The sequence below is a fragment of the Leopardus geoffroyi genome, chromosome B1 (genome assembly GCF_018350155.1).
Source record: "Leopardus geoffroyi isolate Oge1 chromosome B1, O.geoffroyi_Oge1_pat1.0, whole genome shotgun sequence".
Lineage (NCBI taxonomy): Eukaryota > Metazoa > Chordata > Mammalia > Carnivora > Felidae > Leopardus > Leopardus geoffroyi.
In genome coordinates this window covers 123,934,771-123,959,824 of record NC_059327.1, presented here as the reverse complement: position 1 = coordinate 123,959,824, position 25,054 = coordinate 123,934,771, and the positions used below count along the sequence as shown (strand labels likewise).

The following is a 25,054-nucleotide window of genomic DNA, read 5'->3' as shown; positions in this document are numbered from 1 at the left end:
CCTAAACACCAGCTTACAAACAAACACACTCCCACAGATACAAGACTTGTCAAATATCTAAATATAAAAACAAATAGTTTGAAACTATTAGAAGGATATAAAGGCTCACCCAAGCCTTTGGATATATGTATATGTCCATACATATGTGTGTGTGTGTACATATATACACATATGTATACATATATATATGTAAATATATATGTATAAGAAATATATATAAAAGACACTCAGGGATAGGAAATGATTACTTAAACAACAAGCAAGAAGTAAAATGAATAAAAAGGTTGCCAATTTTGAAGTGCTGATGGCATGTTGGCATGTAAGTCTAGAGATTTTTGTCAACTCTAAAGTTAAGGGACAAAGCTATTATTCTGAATATATGTCAGAGTACCTTAGCGTGACCACTTTATCCTCATCAAAATGCATCAGACCATAAATAGAATAAAGTACGAAATCTGTATGATAGATATAGCAAAATAAATTCTCAGTTTACCCAAAACCCTTGATTAAAAATAAACTCTACAGTGTACTACCTCAAGACAAATAACTTGGTAGACTATGAATGCTCTTTAGACTCTGGCATTCTGATATTAAGTGCTAAATTTACTACATTGTAGCTGAATAATTGAAATAGCTACAGAATTGAGCAGCATCAATATTTCAAAAATTGAAGTCCTAAAGGCATACCATAAATTTTGCAAATGACATATCTGATAAAGGGTTAGTATCCAAAATCTATAATGTATTGAACTCAATACCCAAAAACAAAATAATCCAGTTAATAAATGAGTAGAAGACATGAATAAACATTTTTCCAAAGAAGACATACAGATGTCTAACAGATACATGAAAAGATGCTCAACATCACTCATCATCAGGGAAACACAAATTAAAACTACAATAAGATATCACCCCACACCTGTCAGAATAGCTAAAATCAACAGCACAAGAAATAACAGGTGTTGGTAAGGATGTGGAGAAAGGGCAACACTCTTACACTTTTGGCTGGAATGCACTGATGCAGCCATTCTGGAAAACAGTATGAATGTTCTTCAAAAAGTTAAAAATAGGACTACCCTACGATCCAGCAATTGCACTACTAGGTATTATCCTATAATACAAAAATACAGATTTGAAGGGATACATGCACCTGATGTTTACAGCAGCATTATCAACAATAGCCAAATTATGGAAAGAACCCAAATGCCCATATACTGATGAATGGAAAAAGAAGAGGTGGTGTGTGTGTGTGTGTGTGTGTGTGTGTGTGTGTGTGTGTAATGGAATATTACTCAGCCATAAAAAGAATGAATGAAATCTTGCCATTTGCAATGACATGGATGGAGCTAAAGTGTATTATGCTAAGCAAAATAAGGCAGTAAGAGAAAGCCAAATACCATATGATTTCACTCATATGTGGGTTTTAAGAGATGAAATGGTTGAACACAGGGGAAAAAGGAGAGAGAGGCAAACCATAAAACAGACTTGTAACTAAAGAGAACAAACTGAGGGTTGCTGGAAAGTAGGTGGGCAGGGGGATGGGTTAAATGGGTGATGGAGGAGGAGAAAGAAGATGGTGGCGTAGCAGGACGCGGGGTTCACCTCTTCCTGCTGATCACTTAGATTCCACCCACACCTGCCTAAACAACCCAGAAAACCGCCAGAAGACTAGCAGAACAGACTCTCCAGAGCCAAGCATAGACAAGAGGCCCACAGAAGAGGCTAGGAAGGGCAGAGAGGTGGTGCATGCTACATGGACTGGCGGGACGGAGCTGGGGCAGTGGAGGGGCAGGCACCTGGCAGGCGGAATCCCCGAGTGTGGTTTGCAAAAGCAGAGGCACCAGACTGTGTGAGTTCTGACAGCCAGCGGGACTTAACATCTGGAATGTTATAAATCAACAGCTCTGCTCGGAGAGAGGGAGGGCAAGAGGACACCAGGAGGGAGAGGCATTGATCCCCAGAAGACAGAGCTCAGCTCGGCAGGGAACAAAGGCGCTGGCCAGCGCCATCTCCCTCTCCCATCCCCCAGCGAAACCCCAAAGGGAACCAGTTCACCAAACTTGCTTGCATCCCGCAAACACCCAATGCTGTGCTTCTGTGGATCCATCCCTCCGACCCGGTTGGCCTCCCTCCCAGTGCTGCAGGGCCCTCCCGCAGGGGACCACTGAGGGCAAAGTGAGCTGAGCCTGCCCCTCCCGCCCCTGTGCACATTGCTGATCAACCCCAGCTAATATACCAGATGCCATCAAAGCAGCACCACAAGCCTGGCACTGTGAAAGTAGCCAAGACAGGCTACTCACTCCACAGTGAGCCCTGCCCCTGGGAGAAGGGAAAAGGTACACACCAGTCTGACTGCAGCCCCAGTGGTGGGCTGGGGACAGACACCAGGTATGACTGTGGCCGCACCCACCAACACAAGTTACTCCAGACAGCACAGGGGAGGTGCCCTGCAGTTCCGCACCACCCCAGGGACTATCCAAAATGACGAAACGGAAGAATTCTCCTCAAAAGAAACTCCAGGAAGTAGCGACAGCTAATGAATTGATCAAAAATGATTAAAGCAATATAATGGAACAAGAATTTAGAATAATAGTCATAAAATTAATTGCTCGGCTTGAAAAAAGTAGGGAGGACAGCAGAGAATCTATTGCTACAGAGATCAAGGGACTAAGAAATAGTCATGAGGAGCTAAAATGCTATAAATGAGGTGCAAAATAAAATGGAGGCAACCACAGCTCGGATTGAAGAGACAGAGGAGAGAATAGGTGAATTGGAAGATAAAATTATGGAAAAAGAGGAAGCTGAGAAAAAGAGAGATAAAAAAATCCTGGAGTATGAGGGGAGAATTAGAGAACTAAGTGATGCAATCAAATGCAACAACGTCCATATAATAGGAATTCCAGAAGAGGAAGAGAGAGAGAAAGGGGCTGAAGGTGTACTTGAACAAATCATAGCTGAGAACTTCCCTGATCTGGGGAAGGAACCAAAAAGCATTTGGAAAATTTTAATAAATATTCATGATAAAAATTCTCAGCCAACTAGAAACAGAAGAAATTGTTTTCAACCTGATAAACAGCATCTATGAAAAACTTAAAACTAACATATTTATTTATAAAAGACTGAATGCTTTTCCCATAAAATGAGAAAGAAGGGAAGGATGTCTGTTTTCACATCTTCTATTCAACGTGACATTAGAGTTCCTAGGCATTGTAATAAGACAAAATAATAAATAATAATAATAATAGGCATATTGATTGGAAAAGATTGCCTTTAACTGTCTTTAATTCATAGACAAAATTGAAAGTCCATGTGGAAAAATCAAAGAAATTTACAAAACAGACACTAGAATTAATAAATGAGTTTAGCAATGTCACAAAATAGAAGGTCAAGATCAATTGTGTTTAAATATTAAGCAGAAATACTGGAACATGAAGTCAGAATAAAGCATTTAACAAAATATGTATTAGACTTATACACTGAAAATATAAAACACTGATGAGAAAAACTTTAAAAATTTCTAATAAATAGAGATTTATATGTCATTCATAGAGTGGAAGATGCTAAAATGTTCTCTCTAAAATGATCTATAGGGGCGCCTGGGTGGCGCAGTCGGTTAAGCGTCCGACTTCAGCCAGGTCACGATCTCACGGTCCGTGAGTTTGAGCCCCGCGTCAGGCTATGGGCTGATGGCTCATGATGGCTCAGAGCCTGGAGCCTGTTTCCGATTCTGTGTCTCCCTCTCTCTCTCTCTGACCCTCCCCCGTTCATGCTCTGTCTCTCTCTGTCCCAAAAATAAATAAACGTTGAAAAAAAAAAATTTTTAAATGATCTATAGATGAAACAGTACAAATATCAGCAGGCTTCTTTTTAGACTTGATACACTGTTTCTAAAATTTATATAGAAATTCAAATGACCTAAAATGACAAAAACAATTGTGAATAAGGGAAGCTGACACTACCTGATTTCAAGATTTATTCTATAACTACAGTAATCAAAATATTTTGGAGTTTGTATAAGGACAGACATAGATAAGTAGAGCAGAACAGAATTCACAAACCGACCAACATATATGATGTGTTCATATTTTATGTAGGTGCCAAGGTTGTTCGATGTAGAAAGAAAAATAGTTTCAACAAACATTTCTGGAACAATTTTTTATATCCAATGCCAACAAAAGGTTTTCTTTCTGTAGGTCATGCCATATACGAAAATTAAATTTGAAATGGTTCTTAGATATAAATATAAGTACTACAGCTACAGAAATTCTTGGGAAAAAAAACTAGTAGAAAATCTTTGTGTCCTTGAGTAAAGCAAAAATGTCTTATATAGGATACAAAATTATGTACCATACAATACAAAAACTGTTAATTTGGACTCCATCAAAATTTGTTTAAATGTTCTTCAAAAGAAACTACAGATCTGGAAAATTAAAAACCAAGCCACAGCCTGGGGAAAAAATATTTTAAAAACATAATATCTTAGTAAGAATTATAACCAGAGTATATATATATATATATATATATATGTTAAAAAAAATCCTATAGTCAATAATAAGAAGGCAAAAATCAATGAAGTAGTGACAAATATTCTCTCCTGTCCAAACTCTAGTCAGGCTCTTCTGAGCCCTTTATTGTCTAGGCCTCAACCTTGGCTTATAAAGCCCTGAATAAAATAGGTCAAAGCCACTAAAAGTGACTGTAGCTCCCCTTAAAGTGTCTGCCTGAGAAAACTGACAAAACAGTTACCCATTTTTCAGACTATGCCGCCAAGAGTTTCCTGTTGGTACCTGTCAACACTTGCAGACGGAGTCCCTGTCTCCCAGTTTCTGTGGGAGGGTGGCAGCCTAGCTTTGATAAGTGTGCCAGTTAATAAACCAATGTGGGTTTCACAGGACCAGTCTCTCTTCCCATTTTTTGCAATTTTTCATTTCCCTGACTCTACTCGGCCCCTATTCATCTCCCTCCATATTCCTCTGTTCTCCCCTTAAAACACCCAGTTACTTCTGTACAATCAAAGTTGAGTTCACTTCACACTGGACTCTTTTCCCTAGTGTAATAACATATTATTGATTAAAATCTGTCCTTACCACTTTGCTGTCTGCCTTTGTTTGCCTTTGACATTAGGCAAAATATATGAATAGGCATTTCACAGAAGATTATAAACAACAAATAAACATAAGGAAAGGTGCTCAATATTGTTAATCATATGGAAAATGGAAATTCAAGCTACACACCTACTGCAATGGCTAAAATTAAAAAGAAAGTATCAAATGTTGATCATGACAAGGAGCAGCTGACACTGTCATACATCTCTAGTGGGAATGCACAATTTTTCAGTCACTGTGGAAACTTCTTTGGCAGTCTTTTGTGAAGTTAAATACATACTCACTGATATCACTCTACCCATTTACCCAAGAGAAATGAAAACATATGTTCACATAATAAGTTGAACTCAAATGTCCATAACTGTTTCAGTCACAGTAGCTTAAAACTTGAAGCAACTCTAATACCTCATCAACTTTTGAATATATAAACAATATATTGTATAGTTATTACTGAAATGCAATTGAACAATAAAAAAAGAACAAGCTATTGACTTATTGAACAACAGAGAAATCCAAAAACTATTATACTAAGTGAAAAAAAGAGGCAAAAGTCCACATATGCTATGATTCAATCTACATGAATTTCTAAAAGATAATAATAATCACAGAAAGTAGAACAGTGGCTGCTAAAGGCGATGGGTCATTGAAAGAAAACTCACTGTAAGGAAGTGTTGGAAGGTGGGGTGGAAAGTGGGCAAATGGGTGAAGGGAGTCAAAAGGTACAAACTTCCAGTTATAAAACAAAGTCATGGGGATATAATGTACAGCATGACAACTATAGTTAATATTGTGCTGCATATTTGAAAGTTGCTAAGAGAGTACATCTGAAAACCTCTCACTGAGGCACATGGGTGGCTCAGTCAGGTGAGCATCAGGTCATGATATCATGTTTGTGGGTTTGAGCCCCATATCAGGCTCTGTGATGACAGCTGAGAGCTTGGAGCCTGCTTTGGATTCTGTGTCTCCCTCTTTTTCTACTCCTCCCCTGCTTGTGCTCTGTTTTTCTCTGTTTCTTAAAAATTAAAATAAAAAATTTTAAAAAAGTTACATTACAAAAAAATTCTGTAACAATGTATGGTGACAAATGCTAACTAGACTTATTGTGGTGGTCATTTCACAATATATATTAATATCGAAAAATTATTTTTTACATCTGAAACTGATATAATATATGTCAATTATACTTCAATAAAAACAAATAAATAAGCGATGGAAATGTTCTATTATATGATTTTGGTGGTGGCTATAGAACTATTAAAGCTCATTGAATCAAACCTTTAAATTTAATTTTAAAATGTTATATGAATAGACTATCAATAAACCGTGGCGCCTGGGTGGCTCAGTCGGTTAAGTGGCCGACTTTGGCTCAGGTCATGATCTCACAGTCCGTGAGTTCGAGCCCCGCGTAGGGCTCTGTGCTGACAACTCAGAGCCTGGAGCCTGTTTCAGATGCTGTGTCTCCCTCTCCCTGACCCTCCCCCATTCATGCTTTGTCTCTCTCTGTCTCAAAAATAAATAAACGTTAAAAAAATTTTTAAAAAAGAATATCAATAAACCTAATTAATAAATTAATCATTTCTTGATACTTATGTCTATTGAAAGAATAAAAACTGCCACTAGAAAAAAACCCACATTTTATTGATTCCAAGACATCCATTTTTCAATTATCTTTAAAACTACAACACATCTTACAATGCATCGTTTTTTTTCTTTTCCTTCCCTTTTTTTCCTTTTCTTTCCTTCCCTTTCCTTCCCTTCCCTTCCCTTCCCTTCCCTTCCCTTCCCTTCCCTCCCCTTCCCTTCCCTTTTCTTTTTCTTTCCCTCTTTCTTTCTTTTCTTTCTTTTCTTTCTTTCTTTCTTTCTTTCTTTCTTTCTTTCTTTCTCTTTCTTTCTTTCTTCCTTTCTTTTGAGAGAGGCAATGGAAGAGAGGGGCAAAGGGAGAGGGAGAGATAGAATCTTAAGCTGGATCCATGCTGTGCATAGATCCAGCAGGACTGGATCTCACAACCATAAGATCATGACCTGAGCCAAAATCAAGAGTTGGACACCTAACCGACTGAGCCACACAGATGCCCCAATGTATGGTTTCTTAAAGTCAGAATGGGAAATAATTTTTCTTTCTAAGTATTATATGAAGTAATGAGGCATCTAACACTGGATGGCATATTAGATTCAATGAAATATGGTAATACTAAAAGGTTGAATTAAGCTAATTCTACCATTTATGTTTATGCTATGTGTGTTTCAGGCAAACACACATATACATATAGATATATCACGAGTAATCTGCTTTTTAATTATTTTTTTCAAAATTAGAGAAAATATAGAATATAATAGAAACCTATGTATTTACCATCCATAATTATTAAAATTTCCATTTACAAGAAAAGCATACAGTTCATCCCTTCTCCCCTTTCCTTTTCTTACCATAGAAATAACTATACTCCTGAATATGTCACATGTTCTTTATACCCATATTATTACATTTTGTATTCATAGCAAGAAATAACGAAGTCGTGGGCCTTAACATAATAGAATACTATCTAACAGTCAAAATAAATGAATTAAATTGACATGTATCAACAGAGATCAATCTTGAGAACTTAAATTAGGAGAAAAATCAAATAATAAGTGTATGATAATTATAATACCAAAATACTTTAGGCTGTTTTCTATGTGCTAGGCACTGTTCTAAGCTTTCTACATATATTAAAAATACACATATAAACTCATTTAATCCTGAGAAAAGCTCTCACATTATCATCATCCCAGTTTACATATGAGGAAAGTGAGGTATAGATGGATTAAGTATTTTGCTGAAGATTAAACAGCTAATAATTAATTTACTCTTAGTTTGTCTGTCCCCAGAATCTGAGCTCTTACCCACTCTAAGGTCAGCAAGGCGGATGGGGTGAGGGCAGTGTATAAGGTATTCAGTCTCTCTGGAACCCAGACTTAGAGCAAACCCACCATCTTCAAAACCTGGCTTCCTAGAGGACTCTGACAATCCCCACTGAACAGAAAGAAAAATAGCATAGAGGACAAAATAGCATAGAGGACAAACAGTGTGTCAGAGCCAGGCCTGGAAGTGGTAGATATCATATCTACGCACATTCCAATGACTAAAATTCAGTTATTTGGCCACAGTAACCATATGAGAGCTTCCGTCAGGAGCTCAGATTTATGACCTCTCAGTTTTCTTTTTTCTGATATTAACTCTCCTTTTTCCTGAACACTAATCATTGGCAAAAAGCACACAAACAAATGCACTAAAAAGCAAGTAAATATGTATATGAGTAAATATGTATATGACTATGTATAGAGTCGAGAACTTAGTTAATATAACCTCAACTGGCTTGGCAAATGTATTTTTGATTCTCTTTCTGTTTCACTAACTTAAAAATTTTTAGAATTTTTTTTGACAGTTGAAGTTATTGTCACTGTTAATTCATTCTAAATTTATGGTGCTATATTAACCTCATCTTAGTTGAGCCCTAAGTTTAGTCAGAAACTCACAAAATTTGCCTAGCTGGATTTCAGAATTGTTATGGACCGATGATTCCTATGTGTCTTCCGTCCTTCTCTCTCCCTCCTTATGTGTATTTACTGAGGTCATCTTATCTTGTTCTCCCCCACTGTATGTTGGATAAAGACAGGAAAAATTCCCTTTCTAGTTTATAAGTCTTGTATTAAGTAAAGCTACATTTAAGGAGCTACCACTTAGGTAACAGCCCTGGGAAGCACCATCACAAATTGATAAGATTTAGATGATGAGATGATAGACTTCAAGCTAATGCTATAATGGGATGAGACTTTTGGGAAAGAAGAGAGAAGTTTTCATATGGGCAGAATTTGAATATTTATGGTCAGAGAACAGATAGTGGTAGCTGCAAAGATAGCTATATATCGCTTATTCCACAAGCTTGTCTACAACGTGACATTAACAGTCTTCCATCGTAATAAATGTATAGAATGATACAAAATTAAGAAAAAAATATATGTCAATATGTACTCAGACATCCTAAATCCAAAATTAAACTATACCCATTGTAGACAATATAAATGAGAAAAAAGAATATAAAACAAATATCAAAGCAAATATTTTTGATATAGTTAATGAATGACAGAGCTTTAGCTGAAAAGTGTTTCAGTTAATCTTGATAACAAATTTTTAGTACTTGTATTTTTAGTGTTATTTTCAGAGAATAATTGTTTATTTACAAATATATAATAATGGATATATAGGAGCACCTGGGTGGCTCAGTCAGTTAAGTGTCCAACTCAATATCAGCTCAGGTCATGATTTCACAGTTCGTTAGATCAAGTCCCTTTGTCAGTGAAGAGACTGCTTGGGATTCTCTCTCTCCTCTTTCTCTGCCCCTCTCCCACTTGCACACTCTCTCCCTCCCTCAAAATAAATAAATAAACTTAAAAAATAATGGATATATAAGCAATATGTGAAGATAAATTTACTTTATTGAGCTTATTAACATCTGGATGTATCTGTAAGTAGCTATTGTCCACATGAGCCTAAATATTTGTAGGCTTATTTTCCTTAAGTTTCAGTCATATGATAGAAGTGAGAGAACTATTTTTTATGTTCTCTATAGATTTCATGGACCCGTTAAATAAATATTCAAAAAATAATTTACACACACAGACACACATACATATGTTGAAAACTCACAAAGAGCAAATGTGTTTTATAAATTCTACATAACTAAATTAACAAAGGCCAATTTGTTCAGTACTGTCATTTTCTGGGGTTTTTTTTACCCTAAACATGAAAGTACACTAAAAGAACCTACTTATGTGCCCAAAAAAGGAAGAAGGTGTTTTCAATCAGCAACACATTGTGAAGACAAAGCAAAAAACAGTTTGCAATTTTTTGTTTCATTTTAACAATTACAAATTTCTGCTTTTACCAATATAGAGTTTTCACAGTTGAACAGAATGTTTTCTGTATCTCAAGGCAGACAAAATAGAACTGCCTTAGGAAAAAAAAAAATTATTAAACACACCTCCCCCCAAGACACACACTGAACTCAGAATTACACAGCATGGCCCTAGTCTCAAAAGATTGTGATTTGCTTTGCAGCCCAATGTTTCCTGCTGTTACAAAAAAAAATATGTAAGCTTTGTTTCATGAAAAAGCTTTAACCTGAGAATTACTGCACCACCATGGTTACTCAGTGAAATATATTGCATAATCTACAAGGTAGCAGGAAAACATTAGGTTTGGAAAATAAAATGATCTTTCTGTTGGAAAATCATCCATATGCCCCCCATACATGTGTAGATACCCAAGCAGTTTACCACATTCTCTCAGAAACATCTTAACTATGAAGGAAGTTCCCACAGAGAAGTATGTGAATCCCAGCAGTGTGCAAATCACTTCTCTTATCTAATAATCTCTTACAAATATACCTTTGGTTGTTCTTTGACTTTCCTAAAGGTGAGACTCACCACAGGCATTCATTTCGTCTGCCAAATATTTTTTTCAGAAGCTGTTTGCTTTTATGCTGTTATACCTGAGATGGGAGCTCATGACTCCATGAGAGAAGAGAAAGCAACATTCATATTCAAATGCTAAGAAAAATAAAGTAAGCTTCTCATGTTTAATTCCATCGCTTTTTAAAAAAGCAGGAATTCTTCTGTTTTACATAGGATGAAAGAAGCATTATACAAAGTGAGTTATACAAGACAAATAAGCATTCTTTAAAATAAAAATGATGAAATATTTTTGAAATATTACTTATTTCCATTACTTCCCAAGTATTAAAGATAATAAGACAGAAAACACATGCACATAGCGTACATGCACAGAGGTTCCCAATTCAACCTGAAAAAAGCTAGAATTCATTCTATAAAGCTGTTGATAAACAAGTCCTTTATATGTCTAATTATAATCATTTTACTATAGCATCTAAAAGAACCAGTAATTTAATACATGTCAGTTATTTAACGTTATTGATTAGGTTACATAAAACATGTAACATTGATATAAATGTTCTAGATAAGTTCTAATATAATTGGAAAAGGCAATACTTTTCCACCCTATCATGTTTTCCAAATTATTTTTCAAATTTTAAGGAATTACCTGCCAAAATAAATCCCATTAACAGAGAAAGCTATAATTAGTTTATTTAAATTGAAGAATTTAAACATTTAAACATACATCTCTGTTCATTTCTATTAATTAAATCATTTTTAATTATCTATACTCAATATAAAATTACTACTTAGAAACTATAATTAAAATATTGCTGTGCTAAGTTAGAACTTAAAAAATTAGCAATGTAAATAGTAATATTCCATGTATCTATGCCACATACTTTGCCTTCTTTTTGCTACACTCTTACAGAGCTATTGTTTAGTATTTCTGTCTGAGAAATGCATATGATTTCAAAATATTAATAAGGAAAACAAAGTAGCAACCTATCACTATGAATTTTTCTATTCTTTCTCTATTCATATACGTATTTTCCTGATTCCTCTTTTTTATTGTCTCTATGTCTTCTGTTATTTGTTCCATTTTTTTTGTTGCCTCAGTGTTACTTATAGATGCTGGAGCTTAACAAACTTTAATGGTAACAGCCTGAGAATCAGTTCCCCTAACCACGTGCAGGAAGGGGAGTAGAGAGAAGCAGTTATAGATAGTCTTGGCAAAACAAACCATGGGGAAAATTCAGAATCCCACTGACCTTTTCTGTTTCTGGAGATGGAGGTATGTAATTAAGGCATTTGTTTATTAGGTGAAAGGATTTTTTTTGATATTTAAATTAAGTTTATTTAAAAATTTCTTTTTAATGTTTATTTATTTTTGAGACAGAGAAAGACAGAGCATGAGTGGGGGAGGGGCAGAGAGAAAGAGACACAGAATCCGAAACAGGCTCCAGGCTCTGAGCTGTCAGCACAGAGCCTGACGCGGGGCTCAAACCCACAAACCATAAGATCATGACCCGAGCTGAAGTCAGCGCTCAACCGACTGAGCCACCCAGGCGCCCCTAAATTCATTTTATTTTCATTCTAGTATAATAAACCTACTATGTTATATTAGTTTCAGGTGTACAATATAGTGATTCAACAATTCCATACATTACTCAGTGCTCATCACATTAAGTGTACTCTTAATTCCCTTCAGTGAAGTGATTTTAAAAGAAATATTCAACTTAGTCTTGTGGGTCGATTATAGGATAGGCATTTTCAAACTATTACTCAGTTTTCATTCCTGAAGCAAATCATACTGCCCATCTTTAAATGGTAGACTTAATAGCAGAGAACGTGTTCATGAGGAGTAATGTTGCTTAAAAAGGTGAAGTGTTTTTCAATTTGTGTCATTTGCATGTAAGGTATTAACAAATTTTTAATAAAAAGTTCACTTGCTTCAATTTTTATATTATGAATTTCAAGAAAACCTCCTTATAAAGATCTCTTTAACATTTGGGAAACCTTTTTTGTTTTTGATTATATTTAACACTGCTGAACATTGCTTTTATTTAACTATAAAGACTTTTACAAATCACAAAACAATTGCTTTCATGTGTGAAACAAAAGAAAAATGCATAATCATACAGTTCAGGAAAATGTTATTTAGAAATTCTTGCAGTAAAATCTATAGCTGGAAAAATAAAAAGCAGCCTGAAAAAAATATCATAATGGTATCGAAACTTGCAACAAATAAATGCATGCTTTAACTAAAATAAGAAACAAAGACACAAAAACATGCCAATAGCACGGATTTTTGGCTTATTTTTAAATATTGCTGTACTTCTTTTTTTCTGATTTTTTTAATGTTTGTTTATTTTTGAGAGAAAGAGAGAAACAGAGTGTGAGCAGGGGAGAGGCACAGAAAGCAGACACAGAATCCGAAGTAGGCTCCAGGATTGGAGTCCAGTAGCCTGATGTGAGGCTCAAACTCATGAACCGTGAGATCATGACCTGAGCCGAAGTTGGATGCTTAACAGACTGAGCCACCCAGGCACCCCAATATTACTGTACTTCTAAACATAAAATATAATTCATGAACTTCCTGCAAAAATAGAAGACTAAAACAGTATTGAAAAATCTCCCCCCTTTGATATTTAACAAAATGAAGAAAAATAGTAAAAATAACAAAATTCACCAGCAGGAGCCAAACTATGACAGAGATAAAATGAAAAGCCCAACCCAAAAATGTAGTAGCTAACAAAACACAAGTGATCTTAGTTTAAAAAAAAAAGGTATCATCCCTGCCCCATCTCCCCCCAAAAAACCAATACTTAGGAAATTATGAGACAAAATTATGTAAATTCTCAACACTTTCTAATTTTGAGCGAAGCTAACTGGAGTGATTCATCAGCCCTGGGCAAATCAGGATGACTCCAAGAAAGTAAAAATAACTTACATGATACAGGGAAACATCAGTAGAGTGAGAAAGTATCACCAGGATTTTCCATATTCCAGGATATCATACTGAGTTATGTAAAAGATCTAAAAGCTACGGGAGTGCCACAGTTGTAGCTGGCATTAGTGGCCCTGACACAGAATTTAATAAAACAATAAGAAAAAGAACCCAGCTCAGATTCCACAGAGCCGCAGCTGAGGCCTAGACCTTTCACTACTTATTCTTGTATTCATTCCTTTAACCACTTTTTAGTGAGAATCTACGATGTATCTGGCACTGTTCTAGGCAGCGAAAAAAATGACAGTAAAAAATAAGACAAAAATATCTTAGTATGACAGAGTTTACATTCTAATAGTTAGACACAGCTTTTAAAAACAAACAAAACTCAAATAAGTCTACAGCCTATTAGAATAAGATAAATTGAGTGGAAGAATTAAAGGAGAGAAGAGAGAGAAGATGACAAATAAGTAACGACTGGAAGAAAGGGGATGAACCATGTACAGGCAAAGGTGAGATTCCAGACAGTACAGACAGCAGGTGCAAAGGCAAGTGTAAGAAACAGCCAGCTCGAAGTGGTATTTACACGGAGTGAGCTAAGTGGAGATTAGAAAGTGAGATAAAAGGGTAATTGGAGTGGAAGTGGAGGCAGGTACATGGCATAGGGTCTTATACCATTGTATGTATTTTGGTTTCTATATGGAATGAGAAGTGAAGCCACTGAGTGCTTTGAACAGAGGAGAGACTTAATCTAACGTATAATTTAATTGGCACATTCTGACAATGGTCCTGAGAATAGACACTAGGAAGAACAAGCGTAGAAGCCAGGAGACCCATTAGGGAATTATATGACTAATTCAGAGAAAAGAGGATGCTAGTGCTAGCAGTAGATTTAAAAAAGAGGTTAAAATTTGGATATATTTAGAAACTACAGCCAATAGAATTTTCTGACTGATTAGATAAGGATGTGAAAGAGAGGAGTCAAGCCAGAAGTTTGGCTGTGGATATGTAAATTTTGAAATGCCCACTTAGACACCCAAATGGAGATTCGATGATTGGCACTCAGTGAGAAAAGACCCAAGAATCTTGGCATCAGATAGGACACCCAGCCCAAAAGGAACCTCACCCTCTTTGTCAAATAGCCCTGCTATATTGGTCAGCAGCAGCAAAGGGCTATTTAGGCTAACCATCTAACAGTACCTCCTGCAATAAACCAGTTCACCCAGTCCTTGGACCACCAAACAGCTACTCAACTGCTTAGGCTGACCCACAAATATAGACTAGAGACAAAGTAAGAGAAGAAGCAGAGATTGTTAGTCCAGGCTGAGAAGAAAGCTGCTGGCAAAGGGACTGTCTCCACTAAGAGGCCTCCTGTCCTTCAAGCTGAGGTTAATACTGTCACCACCTTGGTGGAAAACAAGAAGGCTTAGCTGGTAGTGACTGCACCTGATGTGGATCCCATTAAGCTGGTTGTCTTCCCGCCTGCCCTGTGTCATCAGATGAGAGTTCCCTTCTGCATTACCAAGAGGAAGGCCAGGTTGGGGCATCTAGTCCACAGAGGACCTTCACCACTGTCACCTTCACACAGGTTAACTCAGAAGACAAAGGAGCTCTGGTTAAGCTGGTAGAAACCATCAGGACTAATGACAATGATAGATATGATGAGATCCACCGTCATTGCAGAGGCAACGTTCTGGGTCCAAAGCAGGTGGCTTGCATTGCCAAGTTGGAAAAGGCAAAGGCCAAAGAACTGACCACCAAACTGGGGTAAGTGTACGCTGTTGAATTTTCTGTACATAAAAGTAATAAAAAGTAGTCCTCTTCCCCCCACCAAAAAAACAACAACGACAAAAAAAAAAGATCCTTACTGGAGGTAAAACATGTGACTTTGTCAACATAAAGATAGTATATAAAGCTGACGTCAAGGTTTTGAGATAAAGAAAACAGGAAGTACAGGAAATTGAAAATCAGAGCCTAAGAGAATTCCAATAAGGGAAATCAGAAGGGACCAAAAAAGGAAATTAAACATATATGGTCAATGAAGCAGGATGGTGTCCCAGATGTTATGCACAGAAGTTTCAAGGAACGGTGTCAGGTGCTAAGTTAAATGCTGCTTGGGACACCTGGGTGGCTCAGTTTGTTAAGTGTACAACTTTGGCTCAGGTCACAATCTCACAGATCGTGGGTTTGGGCCCGCCATCAGGCTGTGTGCTGACAGCTCAGAGCCTGGAATCTGTTTCGAATTCTGTGTCTCTTTCTCTCTCTGCCCCTCCCCTGCTTGCCCTCTCCCTCTCTCTCTCTCTCTCCAAAATAAATAATGCTGCTAATAGGTAAGATGAGGACTGAGAATTCACCATTGGATTTAGCCACACTGAAGTTACTGTTGGCCATTCCTGTGCAAATGTGGGGACTGAAAACCAGCTAGGCTCAAGGAAGAATAAGAGAAGAGTTGGGGAAAATGGGTATAGAAACTATGAGAAAGTTTGCAGTAAATGGATACCAAGACATTTAGCAGTGATCAGAGGAGACGAGGGTTTAAGGAAAGTTTTTTTTTTTTTTTTTTTTTTTTTTTTTTTAATGTGATGTATAAGCCTGTCTGTCTGCAGCTGGGATTATCTAGAAGAAAAACTAATGTTGATGATGAGGGGGGTGGGGGAAACTGCTGAAGAGATGTCTTTGAGTGAGAGGAATCCTGATCTAGCACACACTGAAGGAGGAGGCCTTAGGTGGTCCAGGAAACAGTCCAGGAAACTGTCACAAGCACTTCCAAATGTGCAAGTGGAGAAAGTGTGCAGATCATAGTATTTAGCCTTTATATGTAGTAACAGAGAAAATAGTCTTTTGAAAGTCAAAAATGAGTCAAGGACGATTCAGTCACATAAATCAGAGAAATTTAAGATCTGAACAAAGCTGTCCATTTTAAGATTTTTTAAAAATGGAAAATAATTTGCATACGTAAACTATTTAAACATATTATAATAGGGAAAAAAGAAAAGAAAGAAAAGGTTTGAAGTGGAGAGAAGCAAAAGATAAAACAAAGAATGAAACATCATATGCAAAATAACACAAAGAATTTACATGAAACAGAATCCAAGGACTCAACACCTATTCTCAAGAATATTTGGAGAGATAGAAGAATTTAGAGAAATTAGGAGCTGAAATGGATCACACAGATAATAGGAAAGAAAACAAAATGAGTTGAAACGTAAGATTTCACAGCTAAGGACAATAATTGAGAGGCAAAATATTCAAATGGAATGTATAGATTAGAAACAGGAAGAATCAGAATAAACATGATAAAAAGTCAAATAAGTGATAAAAAGAGAATAATGGAGGCAATTATAAGAAATTAAGAGAAAATAGAAACAGATATTAAAGATTCACATTGCGAGATGATGGTAAGTAGGCGCACTGACATGATCAAATATATGAAAATTATTTATCAGAAATCTGGCAAATGGAATAAAAAACCTTAAGAAATATAATACAATCGCAGTCTCTGACATGAAGGAAGAAAATAATCTAAAGATATTACACTATAGATCAGAAAGAACTTTAACAGAATATTAACAAATGACACAGATTCTGGTTAAACTGTTCTGTGTCCATGATAAAGAATTACTTAGATAGAGGCAGAAAATGCAAGTCAATTTCTTCAAGAAGAAAAAAATAAGCTCGCCTCAAATTTCATCAAGTAACATTAAATGCCAGAATACAGATGAACAGTGTCTTCAAATTTCTGATGAGAAAAAAAAATGTACGAGTGAAGATCAGAAAGTTACCTTTGGATCTAAAGGCAAATGTCCAACATTCACATAAATGAGACAACACATGTTGAGTGCCCATGAGTTCAAGGATGGTTAAAAAATTAACTATTCAGTATTCAAATCCAGATAACCAAAAGATGACTCAAAAACTGAGAATTCAAAAACAGTTTTTTAATGATATGAACATGGTTAGTAAAGGGATGATGGTAAATATTGAATTCTTTTAGGGAACTAGGAAAACCATCTAGAAAAATTAGGGTTGCAGGAAAGTCTATAATATAAACCTTGAAAAAGTAAACTAGATCTAGCAACAGAATAAGTATAAGGAATGGTAAAATGTGTAACTTTAACTTATAGAGCAGGGGGTCACTACATGCAGATTAAATTGAAACACAATTAAAAACATTTCTTTAATGGCTATTTTCTCCCCACTATACAATTGATAGTAGGGACCATGTCTATTTTACTCCCAAGTGTGAACGGCCCCCTCTCCCCTGCAATTGATGCTTAAAGTCTAGATCCAAGAATTCACTGAAGACAGAAAAGTTGTGATAGTTCATTCTATCATTGAATATTCATTTATAGCTGGAATAATTATTTACAAGGAGATGTTCTTATATACTATTTGGTTACCCAGGGGATAATTCAATTATAAAAGGATTATAAATAGTCTATTCTATTGTTTTATTTGTATATATATTTTTTACTGAAAATGATGTGATTTTTAATTTATAGATAAAAGACTCTCTGAATGATACTCAGAAAGTTTTACGAGTTTAATTTTAAAATAGATTTGAATTCACAACAGGTCTTAACACACAATGATTTCAATATATCAGTCCCGCCAGAGCACAATGTGGATGACAATTACGTGATGACTCCTTAATAGTCCAAGGGGATAAAGACCTTTTTCAAATGTGGGGAAAATTAATTTTTTATAGTATTAACCCCTGAAAGCTATTCTCCTTTATAGACTACAATAGTAATGTCAGTTTCATATACTTTTACTTTATAAAGAACTCCCAGAGGAAGAAATTTCTGGAGGTTTTCCCAGATATATACAGCTACATTTTCTGTTGTGCTTGTAACATCTGCAAAGTATGGCACATCCAGATCCAGATTCTTATGATCATGGGGTTTCATAATTGCTTCCTCCATATTCTTTTTGAGGTAGGTCAAATTCATAACCACTCCTGTAACAGTATTAGTCTTTATAATTGTGCCTTTGGCCATTTGGATTGTTGCATTTCCCAAGCAGTTTCAAGTTTTCTTCCTTACTCAGAGATTTGCTGTGGAGCCAGTGGGTGGGTGGCCCAGAAGAAGACCAGGCAGCACAGGCAACCACATGCCCCACCTCCCCCCTCCTCCTGGCCGAGCTCATGAGCTCAATGCCTTCTACTAGGAAAGAAGTACTACTACATACAGTACGTAGTTTTCAGGATGAGTAATCAGGTCTCTGAAATGTTAGAATGGCTCACACTAGCTCAAAGAACAACTGTTAAATTTTCAGAATTTCCACCAATGACTTGTTTCTATAATCAGCCATGGTGGAAGTACTTATGCCACAGAAATAGATGCTACAGCAGGAGATATAGATAATATATTTATCTTATAATTTAGATTTGTTTGCAATGAGGAGACTCCATATTTTTCAGTAATGCTTACTTTCAAAAAATATTCATTTGAAAACATTTCAGAACAGCAAGAAAAAAGAAAGGATATTTCAAAGTGTACTGCCTACCTAATCATAATTATTGAATATATAATATCCTTGTGTATTTTATAAGATTTTAGTGTGCATGTTTTTGAAAATTAAAATGCAACTTATAATTCTATTTTCCATACCGTACACTGTAATATAAGTATCTCCCATGTTTAGGTATTCAATAAACAACATTTTAATAAACTAATCCACTGTATGTAATTATCTTGAATTTATTGAATATTTACATATTTTCAAAATATTCACAATTACACAAAAATTATATGAGGGATGTTTCTGTGCACTTTTCCCTTACTTTCTGGTTACTTTCTTAAATGTATCCTAGAATTTGGATTATATAGGAAAAGAATATTAATTTCTTCAAGACTCTTTAATAAATATAACTAAGACCTATCTACAGCTTATCCTCAATGGATTCTGATTTTTATACCAAAACCATACTTTGGCATTTTTTTAAATATAATTTATTGTCAAACTGGCTTCCATACAACACCCAATACTCATCCCAACAAGTGCCCTCCTCAATGCCTATCACCCACTTTCTGCTCTCCCTCACCCCCATCAACCCTCAGTTTGTTCAATGTATTTGAGTCTCTTATGGTTTGCCCTCCTCCCTCTCTGTTTGTAACTAATTTTTCTCCTTCCCTTCCCCCATGGTCTTCTGTTAAGTTTTTCAAGATCCACATATGAGTGAATACATATGGTATCTGTCTTTTTCTGACTGACTTATTTCACTTAGCATAATACCTTCCAGTTCCATCCATGTTGCTGCAAGTGGCCAGGTATCATTCTTTCTCATACTTCAGCATTTTTAGACTTTGGCAAGTTTATAGAATTTGGGGAGGGGAAAGAATGTGGGGAAAAATGAACATCGTTAAAAAATAATGAGAAAAATTTTAAAAGCACCCATGAAAATAATGTTTAGCAAACAAAATCTCCTATAGGTTTTAAGTTCTAAGCTATGTTCCATATAACCAATTATTATATCCTGTAGAAAAAATAGTTTCTTTGTTAAACTTTTTACTCTCTAGGAACTTAAAGTCTGAGTGTTATTTTTATCAATCTATACTGCCATTTGAAAAATAGGAAAACGGCCAACATCATATACAATGCAGCAGATTAGAAATGAAAGGGCTTATACGAAATTTCTTAGGGGACTGTTAAAATGAACAGAAAGCAAAACAAAAAAAAAAAGAAAGAAAAAAGAAAAAAATGTGTTTTAATTTTTAGCTAGAGAAAAATCCTTTTGCTTTACTAATACAGATCTCCCCCAATTTATGATGGGATCATTATGTCCCTACAAACCATCATAAGCTGAAAATATAGTAAGTCAAAAATGCATTTAATAAACTTAACCTACCAGACATTATGGCTTAGGCTCGCCTGCTAAAACGTGCTCAGATCACTTACATTAACCTATAGTTTGGCAAAGTCACGCAACACAAAGCCTGTTTTATAATAAAGTGTTGACTATCTCATGTAATTTAGTGACTACTGCACTGAAAATGAAACACATAATGGTTGTATGGTACAAAATGGTCGTAAGTATATCAGTTATTTACCCTCAGGATTGCGTGGCTGGCTGGGAGCTGTGGCTGCTGCCACTGTCTGGCATCATGAAGCATCCTACCGCATATTACTAGCTTAGGAAATGTCCAAAATCAAAGTAAGAAGTATGGTTTTTACTGAATGCACATCATTTTCACACTACTATGAAGTCCAAAAATCCTAAGCCCAGCCATCTTAAGTTGGGGACTAGCTGTAGTCAAATGCCAAAAGAAAAACCTATTATGTCCCATGGACTATTCAATGGCAACTGTAATATAATGTGTTTTGCTTTTCACAATTCTGAAAGGAAATTATTGTCACCATGTTAAAACAAGGCAAGTCCAATGTTCATAGGAATTAGGCTTGCCCTTTTTTAACAGAGCTAAAAACAAGTCTGAAGCCCAAGCACAAAAGGTCGGTCACAAATGGTAATATATTACAGAGGTATTTCTTCATTTAAGTAATCTGAGTTGGATCTTCAGCCTACAATAGCTAATCAAATAAGACTATACTAAAGTACCAATCCAACCAGATATCAAAGCATTTACTCAGGGTGAGCCCAAAGACATGAAAAGGGCCTGAAACTTTATTCTTCTTTTTACTTTTGGTTTGTCACACTTTGCAATATCCTTGGGAGTATTTTAAATGACTCACCTCCCCTCAAGCAGCATTTTTCCTGCTTTTAAAATGATTAATCTCAGGTGCTTTTTGCTCACGATATATCACCCCTACAATGAACAGCATCAGCAAATATGTAATCTTTAAGACACTTAATTTATCTAATTGAGAAAATGAAAATAGAAGTTGAAAACACTCAGTGGAAGATAAGTTCTGCGGGTAATGGTTATTGAAATGATAGTAGTTAAAAAGAAAGGACAATTACAACAACAACAGCAACCAAAAAAAATGAAGAAGAGAGTTTCAGGTACAAAGGGGTGTAGGTTGAGAAAACCAGGTTTTACCAGTTACATGCTAAAAAATGAAAAGATCCTGGGTTCTCGATGGCATTATTTCAATAACTGTGCATTGAAACTGTGCACTGATATTGTTCTAATAATGAGTTATCTATAATGAATATGCAATTTCAGCAACTAGTCTATATGAATGGTGCATGTTTTTAATAATCCACTTTACCTTTCTTATTTCTCATTTCTAAATGTAAAAATAACCTGAATACGGTTCAGTTCTACTGTATTGTGTAACTCCAGGGGGCATGCTGTATTTTAACCAAATGGGGCCCCTAAAGTCATGCAATGGGCAGTCTTACCTTAGATATTTATGTTCATTTTGAAGAAGCTTTTTATAGAAAGTTGATTAGCTACTATTTTTATAGATGTTTTCCCCTTACTATCACTGTTAGCAATAATACGCTTTTAAGGCCATATGTTCAATACAGCAAATAAAATATTTCTTAGCAACTGAAATATATATGTTCTTCTGTATAGAGTGCTCATTCATTCAACAGATTTTTTTTTAATCTCTAGTATGTTCCACACAATCAGATTACAAAAATGAATAAGACACTCTCATGGTCCTCAAGAAACATCTTAATTTGAGGCTATCAAACTTCAAATCACATAACTGACTTGCCTTTTCTGATTATATGCTCCCCAAACCATCTTTCAATTTTTGTAACGTAGTTTCTCACATGGCACCTAGGAAGAAAATGTGCTTACTATGAGACTTAAGTACCTGGTCTCCTAGATACCTGTATTTCTTATTATAAATTTATACTGGCATCTTAGTTATAATTAGGTTTCCCATGTAGCTTCCTTTATGTAGTACTTTAAGTAATTATAGGTCTTATTGTAAATTGACATTTGAATTTTATATCTTTCTCCTGAGCTTGGTTAACATGACCCTGTCCATGAATTTTATCTGCCATGGGATGGGCATACTAGAAAATAAAATTTCTGAAATAAAATAGCTTGTGGGTAATGCCCACATTTTAAAACCTCTTGGCAGTGGGGACACTGAGTAGCTCAGTTGGTTAGGTGTCCGACTTTGGCTCAGGTCATGATCTCATGGTTTGTGAGTTCAAGCCCTACGATGGGCTGTGTAGTGACAGTTAGGAGCCTGGAGCCTGCTTTGGATTCTGTGTCTCCCCCTCTGTCTGCCCCTCTCCTGCTTGTACTTTCTCTCTCTCTCTCTCTCTCTCTCTCTCTCTCTCAAAAATAAGTGACCATTAAAAACATAATAATAATAAAAATAAAACCTCTTGGGAGTTACCAACCTAAGCTTCTCTAGGTAATCTAACTCTTCCTTTAGATCAGTGAACCAATTTAATATTTGACAGTAAATAAAATACTAGGTTAAATACTGGAGTTCCTGAACCAATTATAATTTCTGTATACAAAATTATAGCTCCAAACTTGATTTATTTCCTCTTAAATTTGTATATTTCTTTTGAATAAGTGTATACTTAAAGCACATTTAGGGGCGCCTGGGTGGCGCAGTCGGTTAAGCGTCCGACTTCAGCCAGGTCACGATCTCGCGGTCCGTGAGTTTGAGCCCCACGTCGGGCTCTGGGCTGATGGCTCAGAGCCTGGAGCCTGTTTCCGATTCTGTGTCTCCCTCTCTCTCTGCCCCTCCCCCGTTCATGCTCTGTCTCTCTCTGTCCCAAAAATAAATAAACGTTGAAAAAAAAATTTGAAAAAAAAAAAGCACATTTAGCAGACTGCTTCTTCCTACCATACCATCTACAGTCCTTAGGCCTACTAACTATAATCTTAAAAGCAAAAAAAGTTAAATTCCAATTTATACTACAGTTTTTAAAAACTGCTTACTAATAAGTTATGATGACAAAAACTTGGATTACAAACTACTATTTAAAATTTGACGGGCGCCTGGGTGGTTCAGTCGGTTAAACATACAACTTTTAATTTCACCTCAGGTCATGATCTCATGGTTCCATGAGTTTGAGCCCCACATTGGGCTGCACTGACAGCATGGAGCCTGCTTGGAATTCTCTGTTTTCCTCTGTCTCTGCTCCTCCCCATTCACTCTCTATCATATTCTCTCAAAATAAATAAACATTAAAAACAATTCAAAAAAATAAAACACATTTGTGAGTAGGAAAGTCAAAAATTTTCAACCTACCTTTGTCAGCAGTGATTACCATCACTGATATTAACAACCCTAATGTAATCAATTGAATTGGAGGTAGAAACAAATTATAAAAAAAATATGCTCAATAATAAACATAAAATAAGGTTATAGGAACAGTGTCAAAAATATCATTAATGACTACCATTGTTGAATGAGCTAAGTTTTTGAACTAAAGCAGAGACCCTCTCTGGAAGACATTTATGTAGCCAATCTAATACTTCCAGTTCTCTGCCTTCCAAACACATAGTAGGATTTCATTACCTGACTCCTTCATCCCCACTTTGGATTAATGGAGTCATATAATTAGTTCTTGCCAATGGTTTTAAGTGGAAGGGATGTTTATTAAGCATTTAACGGATGATGTAAGACCCTCCAGAGCATTATTTTCCCTCTGGCACAGTGACTAGCAATGAGACAGTGGGTCTTTTAGTCTGGGGCCCTGAATATTTACAATGAGAAGAGGCCCCCCCGCTAACCTGTTATGTACATCTAAAATGTACCAAATATAAACTGTGGTTATAAGCTAATAAAATATGAAAATTATTTATTAACACAACCTTTCTTAATAATATACACATTTCATATTACATTAAAAAATAATTCAGATAAAGACCGTTTACACGAGGCAGCATTAAAAATAAAGTGCAAAATGGGGCAGCTGGGTGGCTCAGTCGGTTGAACGTCCGACTTCAGCTCAGGTCATGATCTCACAGTTCTTGGGTTTGAGCCCCGCATCCGGGTCTGTGCTGACAGCTCAGAGCCTGGAGCCTGCTTCGGATTCTGTGTGTGTGTCTCTCTCTGTCCCTCCCCCACTCATGCTCTGTCTCTCTCTGTCTCTCAAAAATAAATAAACAGTAAAAGAAAAATAAAAAAAAATACAGTGCAAAAAATAAAACTAAGGAGGTAAGATACAAAAGTAGAAATGACAAAATTAATGGACAGATTTCAAGGCAGGAGGCATTAAATTAAAAATTATACTTCATTTTTATAAAATATTAAATCAACAAAAATAAAATATACTAAAGTAGAGTGGCCTAACAATAGTGTTTCAAAATATATGGAGCAGGAAAAAGAAAAGTTAGAAATGCAAGGAGAAATGTAAGAGTCTACTTTCATTAATTGGAGATCACATTATCTCCCCAAACTGGGCAGAAATTAAAATACATTTGGAAAGAAACTGATGATATCAGTTAAGAAAGTTAATTAGCATATAGTCTTTGTACATTAAGAGATAGTGAAAGGAAATTTTGACTAAATCTAATGGACTATCACAATAAATTAATATAATCGATGGCTTCCCTATATTGTTAACATACATATACACTCATAGCAGGGCCTTGGGACTGGGGAGAGGAGAAGGGAGATGATTATCTAGAACAGAGTTAGAGGCAGGAGAAGATTGAAAAGTAGGGATGGAGAT

At 35.8% G+C, this 25,054-nt stretch overlaps 1 protein-coding gene and 1 pseudogene across 1 annotated transcript in view; one reads left to right on the top strand and one right to left on the bottom strand.

Annotated features, from left to right (window-relative positions):
* The window catches only part of STPG2 (sperm tail PG-rich repeat containing 2), a 431,309-nt gene that overhangs the window by 29,503 nt on the left and 376,752 nt on the right, over positions 1-25,054 (bottom strand). The window lies entirely within an intron of this gene.
* Positions 13,987-15,327, top strand: LOC123583851 (annotated as a pseudogene).